We start from the raw sequence: 10,176 nt of genomic DNA on the forward strand, positions 1-10,176 counted from the left end.
GTGTTTCTAAGGCTTTATGTATGTCGTCAGGTGATGTGTCAAGAGGTAGCTTCCTGATTACCACTTTGAGAGGTCTGTTTGATTTTGGTAGCTCCGTGGAGTACGACGCATTCGTCTGGAGGCAGTAGGCGTCGATTTTCTGGAAATCCTGCATATTGGCGCAGTGTATTTTTATAAAATCTTTGTTGTGAAAAGCCTCTGGGGGTTCTGTACATGTGGCAGCCAAGGTCTGGACGTATGTACTTCTGTTCTTGATGCCGTATATGTATATTGGCGGTATCTTCTTCGTTGCGAGATTCGGGAGGGGGATTTCTTTGGGGCTTTCTCCCGTTTCTTGGATGATGTCCATCTTCTCGATCTTTTCTGAGATTGTGGTTTCGTCGTCCTCTTCCTCTTCGGCTGCTGCTTCTCTGTCAAGTTTTTGCTGTCGAAGCACCGAGTACTGGTTTCTGAATTGCACTACAGAAGCGATGGTTGCACACAAAGACGTTTTTGGTCTGAACGTCTTCTTGGGGGTGATATATCCTGATGTGTCGTCATTTGATGTTCTTGATGGACCTGCTATCGCGCTGTCAGTTTCAGCTTCGCTAGTCTTGTTTGCTTGTTCCACTTGGGGTGGGGTTGGGAGGGGGGGAAGACCTCCTGACTCGTTGTCTTTGGTGCTGGCTGGTTGTCCTTCGTGGGTTTGTGGGTGGGTAGAGGCTCCATTGGCTCAGGGATAATTCGGGGGGAGGGTGGCACTACTCGTTTCTTCGGCACTGGCCCAATGGGCGTGTACTTCAAGGCTTTATACTTTTTCAAAATGTTCTTACTGTCCTGGATGGGTTTCCGCGTACGTTTAGCCTGTAAAGGCATTTCGATTTCTTTTGTGGCTCTCGAAAGGGCCAGTCGTAGACACTAGTTCCTCAATGTCTCACTAGGATTACCGGAGAACACTTGTGGTCCTTGTAAGGGCCGAAGCACTAATATTGTACAATGTTCACAGGGTGGCTCTAGTAAGGGCCGGAGTTTGGAAGCTTATGTTGGTGTGATGAGTCCACTCTGTGGCTCTTGAAAGGGCCAGAGCACTAATTGGTAGTTGGTATGAGAGTTCACTGTGTGGCTCTTGTAAGGGCCGGAGTTTATAGTATTGTGATATTACTAACACTATGGCTGTTTTTCAGTTCTATCAGTTCGCTGTACAGCTGGTAAGATATTAGTGGTTGGTTATCCTGTTGCCAGGAGCTTTTTAGGCGTGCTCCTAGCCGGCCTATTTTTCTTTTTGCCGTTTCCTATGTCTTTATTAAGGGAGGGAGCTATTTTTAATTTTTTAGACGTTCTGGACGCATTGAGTGCTTCCAGAGCACTGTGATCTGGGTTGTGAAGGGTCTGATATTTATATGAAGTTCTCGGCAAAAGCGGCTCCCTGATTGGCTCCCTTGCTTGCGTCTCCCCGACCAATCAGAAGAGCGCTCTCGAGTTCTGTCTTCTCGGGGCAACGCAACTTCTTGAACAAAACTGTTCGTCACCCTCAATATGGCGCCTTCAGTGCTAGCTGTGCTTTGTTGTTAGCTACTCCTAACTACGCTAACTAAAGCATGCAACATGCACACAGAACTAGCACTGACACTTCCACTTGTCCACTGCACATGTAAAGATCACAAACACTGCAATAAATGTTTATGTGTCTAATTGAATGGTTTTTGAGGGAAGAAAGTCTTTATTTCCTCACAAAAACACGTAACTTTACGGAGCACTAACACACGCGTGTCGCGCACTTCGTCTTCTCATTCACGTATTTTCGCTGGCAGGCAGCGTTGAGTTTGGTTACGGAGCGCGGACCGGATAGAAAGCACTTGCTGAGGCGGGCTGAGGTAAACAGAAGTTCGTAGTTGCCACAACGATAAGTGTGTTTCCTTCTATTTTGATAAACGATTTTTTTCAGGTATTCAATGAATGCACCAGATCCTATTCTTCCTTACTGGCTAGAAGAAACTTTATTCCACATAACTCAAAAGGCATTTGTTTTTATTCGCTTTTCTATTTTATGTTTCAGTCATTGCTAAGTCGGTCACACTACTTTTTCACCCTCCTTGTGCTTATAATTTTCATAATTTAACATGGAAATACTTATCAATAAATAATTATATTACCATGGTAATTAACTTCAATCCTTCCTGTGATTATACGCAAAGTACCATCTTCGTACTGCTTACTATAGTTCAATGAAGGGAATCTATAAAGTAACGCGTGTCGCACACATCTGCCTTGCAAACTCCCTGGCCTACTTCCAATGTATAGACTTTTATTTCAAATCCTGATTTAATTTCATAATTTTCTGTAGATTTTAACATTTTATTACCCAGCTTCTTAATACGAATGACAATCAAGCCTAAATATTTATTCCCTTTAACTTTATTTTTCTTTTTTATTTTGTGCCTTGTTTCATATTTGTTCTTACGTTAGCAATTAACGCACTTACCGTAGTTATGTATGAACAGGTTGTTTCTATATTTATTTTATTCCAAATAAATTAAATATATATACGGATTATTTTATGGTAGTTGATATTTTCTGTTGTTTCCTACGTGAATTGAGGAAACGCACGGACTTTCGCCTAATTCTTGTGCTACTTTCATATGTCTGTATCTGTCGAATGCTGTCGATCTGTCGAAATGTGTATTACTATCTGTCGATTCATCGAGTGAACTGAATTCGTTAACCATTTCACCAGGCGCGCATGCATTTTTTTTTTCTTCTAAGGGATCCAAGCTTCGGGGGGCAAGGTTCCAATACTACAAGCCACTATGTCTATATACTATTATTCTGCATTCGAAAACACGATAAATATTCCACTTACTTTTTCACAAAAACATGATACAGACAGAGTACAGATGAAGTGTAAGATCAGATTTATATTGATGATACATCAATATTTTCCCTGTTAATAACTACATTTAATGAGAAAGTCTGCAAATGTATGTTCACTTAGGAACTTTTGCGAGGAGTCCGCACCCGGTGGACACCCCGTGAGTACGCCTCTGCACTTGACTATACTTCGAATTATACTGCAAACAGTTGTATTTTAGTTTCCCCGTTTAGTTCATCGATATCATTAACACAAAGAAAATAGATGTTATAGATGCGTATTCTCAGTTCTCGCTTTATATCCGGACGTCTGCAAAAATCTACTCCTTTTCTTTCTTTCACGCATCCACCAAACTAACAATGATTTGTATTATAATATTTGCGCATAAAATGTATATCTCATACCTTCCATGTTCTCAAGTATTCATAGACAAAAACGGTTACTTTCTGCGAACAAATTGTCCAAACACAGTGCAAATGTCATCTATAGATTGTCCTGGTTCCGTCTGCGTGTACATAACAATGCGTCATAATCATACATTGCACATTAAGGATATCAATTAATCTTCCCAAATTCCTAGATATGCCTGGCAAAAGTTCCGCGTGTTGTAAGGATATTACATTTGTACTACCGACAAGGTGGTATCTTCCAACATTGAAGTTCAATAAACCCCAAATGTGTCGGATATAGTATTTGATTTCTTGTCTCATTGTTTGCGTCAGAGATGTCTTCTCAAGTTAGGATTTACGATACATACAGGATGAGTTGTATATATTGTTGCTGCCAGCTCTATATTAATCCCATATTTGTAAACGAATAAAAACAGTATTCTAATTATAACAATGTGCTCACAATTAATTTTATTCTTAATTGTTATACGTATTGTTGATTAAAAATGAAAATGTTGCTAAGTGAATTTTATTAATATTTTCTGTTGCGTGATATAGGAAGTGAGTGAAATATTGGAGGAATATAGTGTGCGTAGCAGATGATGTGCAGTGGCTTTGGATCGCCTGTGATAAGGTAAGGCATTTGCTATTTTAATTAACACATTTTATATACTGTAATCCTAATTATTTTTATGTGAATGTGCTTACTACTTGTGTATTCAGTGGGACCGATGTTTTAATATGTATGGTCAAGCAGTGTCGAGCCTGGTCAGTGTGTGGATAGGTGACCATTTTTTGTAAATCGATAACATTTAACTTTGTAAACACGGATGAAGTAGAAGTATATTTATTTTATTTTTTACCTCAAATATGTAGGACACTTCTCCTTTGTACATCAATTATTATTATTAGTTCAACTTGTTTACAAGTTAAATGAAAAGAATAGTCGTTATCGTGTGATGATTGTGCTCATTAGGCTAAAGAAGACTCGTGATAAGAAAGAAAAGAAGAACGGTGCTCAAGTTTCGTCACAGCATATTCTCAAAAATTTACAGGCAAAATTCAGTGTTCTGCATGAAAAGGCATATTTGTACGAAAAAAAAAAAAAATTCTGCAGACGACAGAATTAAATAAAGTAATACACATGTATTTTAGAGTTACTGGTGTAAAATCATTACAAGTGCTTTGCCAGGTGGCCAATAAAAAGCACGAATACTATTTAAGGGAGCCAAAACAGGAGAAAGCTGGGGGCCTGAGCGATAGCAAGAATGTGCGTCCAAAGTGAACAGGAGCGAAGGCGACGCGGGTATACGTATAAGCAAGGGTAGTGGAAACCAGTTAGTTTTCGAGTTTCAATAGCACTTGTCATGCATCCATACTAGTAGCGCCCCGCTTGTAAACATTAAGTACACTATGCAAGAATACACCGCCGGTGGAAAATAGTACCTAATACAGTTATCTTTCATATATACTGACTTATTTTACAGTAGTAACCCAACACTAGTAAACGTAAAATAAAAGTGTATAACTTTATATTTAATTCTATCGCCTGGCTTAGTTTTTCACCTGTAAGATGTACTTATTTAGAGCAAGTTTCTTAACTAGCAAATTAAACCGAGAACCACAGCAACCATATATATATTCTTATGATGTACTTTTCTTTGAGTGGTGTTCTCTGTCTATTCAATAACATTTTCTCAGTTTAATGCTAGCAAAAAAGAAAACAAAATCAAAGTGTTTCTATATAAATTTAGTTCACCGTGTTGTAATATCACATGGAATTGAAAAACGAATAGTCGAACCTCTGCTATCTCGATCAAACTTCTCAGGATGATATACTGACTTACCGCAGAAGTTCGACTGAATACGTTTCTCAGTTCCATGGGAGAACCTGGAGAAGCAAAAGCCTGCGCAACGGAAAATACTAAATAAACTTGTAGAGCAGGTCAAGATGTATCATCATGCCAAGTTTCATTCAGATCAGAGAAGTTTGGCTGCAGCCATTTTCATTACAAAGCACAAAATGGATGGTCCCTAACCTCGAGAATCTTCACAATTGTCGACGAGTTGAACTGCACTCATCTGATCAAAATCAAACTTAAAATGGCAGTTCACTTTCAACTGTTAAATAATATGATATGCAGGCTTCTGCTTTCCTAGTTACAGTCTATCCACTGTGGTATGCATATTAGTAGAAATGTGAGAGTGCATATTTATTAAAGATTTGCTTCAAAAAGCGATGAAAGACATAGGCATTCCCGCGGGCGGTGATAACAAGATGCCGGAAAACGAACAAGCAGAAAGAATATGGGCTGAAGAAGTGTAAACGACGACGCGGCGGCCCGTAAAGGTGTTGCCGTCCTATTAAATGAATAATATCAAAAGAAAGAAAAAAAAGTAAAAAATTTCGCGCTCGTAATCAAGACAGAAAGCAACTAAAGGAAATCTTTGTTTTACGTCCCACGTTATGCCGCTTAGGCTAAAAGAGGCGCTGATTATGAGAAATGATTGAAATGGTGGTGGAATGAAGAAAGTGGGAGGAAACGGGAGAACCCCGCGGTAACCCACCGCACATAGTTTTTGTCCACCATAAAGTTAACTTGGCGGGGGCTCAAGACAGAAAGACGGTTGGAAAAACAAATAAACGATGTTCCATCCCGTAAAAATGTTGGCGACCTATGAAATCAATATTTTTTCTTAAAGAAAAAAAAAAGAATTAAAAAGAGAAAAAAAGGTCAAAATTTCGCGCTCGCTTCGCTCGCGATCAGCAGAGAAAAGAGGACGTGACGCACCCCTAAAAGTGTTGGCGACCGATTGAATAAATATTGTGGGTAAAAAAAAAAAAAAAAGTCAAAAATTTCGCGCTCGCTTCGCTCGCGATCAGCACAGAAAGAAGGACGTGACGCGCCCCTAAAGGTGTTGGCAACCGATTCAATACATATTGTCGGTAAAAAAAAAAAAAAAAAAACGCTCGCTTCGCTCGCGATCGACATGAAAAAGGCAACGACGTGACGCCCCGTAAAATTGTCGGCGACCTATTCAATCAATATATTCGGTTGAAAAACAAAGTCAAAAGTTTCCCAATCGCTTCCCTGCCGATCGACATAAAAAAAAAGGCAACCCCTTCACCTCTCCTTATGCATTCATCAGTAAACATACAACCATAGATCACAATACCACTCACATCACCTATCAGTTCTCCACGTCCATCAAGATCCAATCATCGCCCTGGCCCTTTATGATGATACACAACATTACATGTTATTGTGTGCATTGCCCCGCGTTACAATACATGACCAAAAAAAAAGAGAAAAAGAGCTGCACTGCCTTCAGTGTAGACATGTTCGTATTCGTAGAAAATGATTTTAGGTACACGATAGTACAGTAATCTATCTTCACATGCTTCAGATGTGAACGATACCTACACATGAAGAGGGCTCCCGAGGTTTCCTTTTCCAATAGGATGGAGCTCCACCACACTTGCAGAATGACGAGAAGTTATGTTAATAAATATATCCCAGAGTGTTTCGTAACTCGCCCTTGGTCCTAATGATGAAGCGTTCTTCAGATGGCCCCGATGTCTCCACACATGATACTATGCGACTTCTTTTCACGAGGCTCTCAAAGATCACGTTTGTGTCCTAACATTCTCTGCAGATATGACACAGCTGCGATAGCGGATCACAGAAGCCTTTCCTCTCCTTACAAGAGACGTGTTCATTCGAGCATGGGAGTAATTCGACTATCGATCAAATATCTCCCGTGTCACGATAGTAGTCACTTTCAATTCTTCTAACGAAGGTAAGAAAAAATGCTATACAAACTTCCTTTCGGTATATAAAGGATTAGGGGCCCAGAGAATATTTTCTTTCAAGAGGATACATTCTTTTTCGAACACCCTGTATATAGATCCTCTAATTATAACTGCAAACAAAATGTTGATTTTGCAATTGCTTCCATGAGAGAAAATTCTGTGCACTTTCTTTCTGAAGGGCCGGGCCTAAACGTTTTCCTTAATCATTAAATTTAGTAGTTATCTACAATTACATAGTTTTCCATTGTTCTCAAAATAAAGATTTTTCTCTATGAATTGTTGAATGTTGCTAGGGATATTGAAGTAATTCTTTTTAGTGTTTTTTTCTTTACAATAATGTACTGAACGCCTGCATTAAGGAAGTTCGTGTGTCCATCTTGCAAAATGTTTCGTCTTTTTTCATGCCCACTAAGATAAATATTCATTTTGCTCTTTTCTCTGTATGCAAACCACATTTCTTAAAGGCAACATTTTCATACAAATGTAGTACTAAAAACTTCTAATTGGCAACATCTGGGCTGCGAAGAGGAAAAAGAAAGAAATCTCGTACGTATTCGCGCGCAATTCGGAATTAGCCAATGAAAAGCACAAAAGCGGCCACCATCTCTCTCTCTTTCTTATTAACGGTTTTGTACTTTCTGCAGTTCTATCAGTGCTGCTAACCTCTTACTATATCATTGAATATGTATGTTTATATATATATATATATATATATATATATATATATATATATTTTACAAAAAATCATACTACTACGGAATAATATTAAATGCCTGTAAACCCTCATTTCTGTTTGCACTTTCTGTTACACTACCTTCCCCGAACTTCTTTCAAGTTATTAAGTGCAGAACGGGGAGTTATACATATTTACTTGCGCTTTCACAATATCTGCACATTGTGTAATAATAGGAGACGTATAAAATAAAACTATATACTAATACGTATATATATATATATATATATATATATATATATATATATATATATATATATATATATATATATACAGTACACATTCCACTATCCGAGGCTTTCCTTTTCTTTTCTTGCTGACGATAAATTACGCTCTTAGAAATGTTGTCTGAAAACAATAAGAATATGTGCAAAAAATACAATCAGAGGTAGAGGTCTTTAACAGGAACTAAGCAAGGGAGTTGAAAAATTTTTTATGCATGTAAAAAATATAGACATGAACCAACTTGTGAAATAAAAAGACCAGAAAACTACTCTTTCTAAATTATGTGTAAACTTTTTACCGAAAACGAAAGTTGCACGAAAGACTTTTTGTCCCTTTTTTGGCCTCCGGTGCTTGGGGTCCCTGGTTCAATCCCAGCTCGTGCCGTGTGAACTTTGTCGTGCATAAAGACCGTGCTCATGGGTTTTCTCGGGTTTCTCCCGTTTCCTCCCACTTTCTTCATTCAGTACTCATCATCACCGTCTCCTTTAGCGTAACCGGTATAAGTATGCGACGTAAATCTAAAGATTTCATTTCATTTCCCTTTTCTGCTCATACTGCTGATTATGCGCGATTATGCCAACATCCAACTCCGCGGATAATCGTGCGATTACTGTATATACAACTAATACAGATACGTAATTACATTATCAGTTACAGTATCGGTTTTTATTTACTAATTTGCCTCACTTTATTTGCATCCCTGCAGTAAATAATTCTTATCGATAATAGTTAAAATGTATATTACATTTTAGTGCTTCACGACTGAATGATCATCTGCCTTACGTTATCTCGCAGCTGAAGAGGATGCTACACTGAAAACTACCTTGCGTTATAAAGGGTAAGTGAAACATATCTTAAAAATATCTTTCATACATTTCATTGTGTACATTAAAGAATGTAAGTTTGCCTTTTTCCTGTAATCAATACTTAATAAAGGATTTATTTTTATTTATTTATATACAATTTCATACGTGGTTCGTGATAGTAAACTCGATAGGACATAGTGGCACTATGAACATCCGAATCACTCATCATTCGAACATTCAAATATTTATTCGAATATTAGTATATTCCAAGTAATGTTAACGACGTTAATATGCTTGCCTTTATAGTTAATAATGTCAATTCTTACTTAAAACATACTTCCTTAACAGGACATTGAAGAAAAGGTAGTTGCCAACGGCCATACCATGCTGAATATACCGGTTCTCGTCCGATCACCGAAGTCAAGCAGCATCGGGCCTGGTCAGTACTTGGATGGGTGACCGCCTGGGAACACCAGGTGCTGTTGGTATACTTTTTCTAATTTTGTTTTTCACAAAGACGAATATTCTCACATCGTTCACCACGATAATTTCGTAATCATGCATTACTTAAAACAATTAGCAACGCTTTCCACGCGCTGGTCTTTTTGAGTATTCACCGACAAACCTACGTAGCTACAATAACTCACTCGAAGCCATATGCATTCGCCAACGGCCATACCATGCTGAATATACCGGTTCTCGTCCGATCACCGAAGTCAAGCAGCATCGGGCCTGGTCAGTACTTGGATGGGTGACCGCCTGGGAACACCAGGTGCTGTTGGCATCTCTTTTTCAAATTTCATTATCCTTCAAGTACGAAAATACTAGAAACATTAATTTTATAGTACTTTCAAGAGATAATTTATCAACATTATTTCATAGCGATTAATCGATATTCTAAGCGTTATACCCACTATTTCTTACACTAACAGCCTGTTTATTTGCACGGCACATTAAAATAACCTGATTTCCGATCCGTGTGCACCTACTACTATACTTAACACGGAATGTATTACCACTTTTTAAAAGTAAATTATTATGACTAAGTGTAGATCTCCGGCGAGTAAATGCCTTTCATATACAAGCACGACACATCTCCGCTATGTGCTTTACTTTTTTACTAACAGCATATAGAAATTGGATTTCAAGGTGTTTCTACATAACAGAATGAAGCAAATTTCGTGATTTAACTCTTTCGAATAATGTGTTGGTCCTGACAAGGACCGTTTGAAATGAAAAATCTTGAAGAAGATTTTTACTTAGAGCTTGTGTACTTGGTAACAGCCTTCGTACCCTCACTTACAGCGTGCTTGGCAAGTTCACCAGGCAAAAGAAGGCGCACAGCTGTTTGGATTTCCCGG

General features: G+C 38.4%; 2 non-coding genes across 2 annotated transcripts; both read left to right on the forward strand.

The window, feature by feature from the left end:
• Nucleotides 1-9,184: 9,184 nt before the first annotated feature.
• LOC145677813 (5S ribosomal RNA) lies at nt 9,185-9,303 on the forward strand. Its single transcript, XR_014130032.1, has one exon. It is a non-coding gene; the product is annotated as a 5S ribosomal RNA (ribosomal RNA).
• Nucleotides 9,304-9,480: 177 nt separating this feature from the next.
• Nucleotides 9,481-9,599, forward strand: LOC145677811 (5S ribosomal RNA). Its single transcript, XR_014130030.1, has one exon. It is a non-coding gene; the product is annotated as a 5S ribosomal RNA (ribosomal RNA).
• The last annotated feature ends 577 nt before the right edge of the window (nt 9,600-10,176 follow it).

Source organism: Thermobia domestica, unplaced genomic scaffold, assembly GCF_964235325.1.
Source record: "Thermobia domestica unplaced genomic scaffold, izTheDome1.hap1.1 HAP1_SCAFFOLD_1401, whole genome shotgun sequence".
Taxonomy (NCBI): Eukaryota; Metazoa; Arthropoda; class Insecta; order Zygentoma; family Lepismatidae; genus Thermobia; species Thermobia domestica.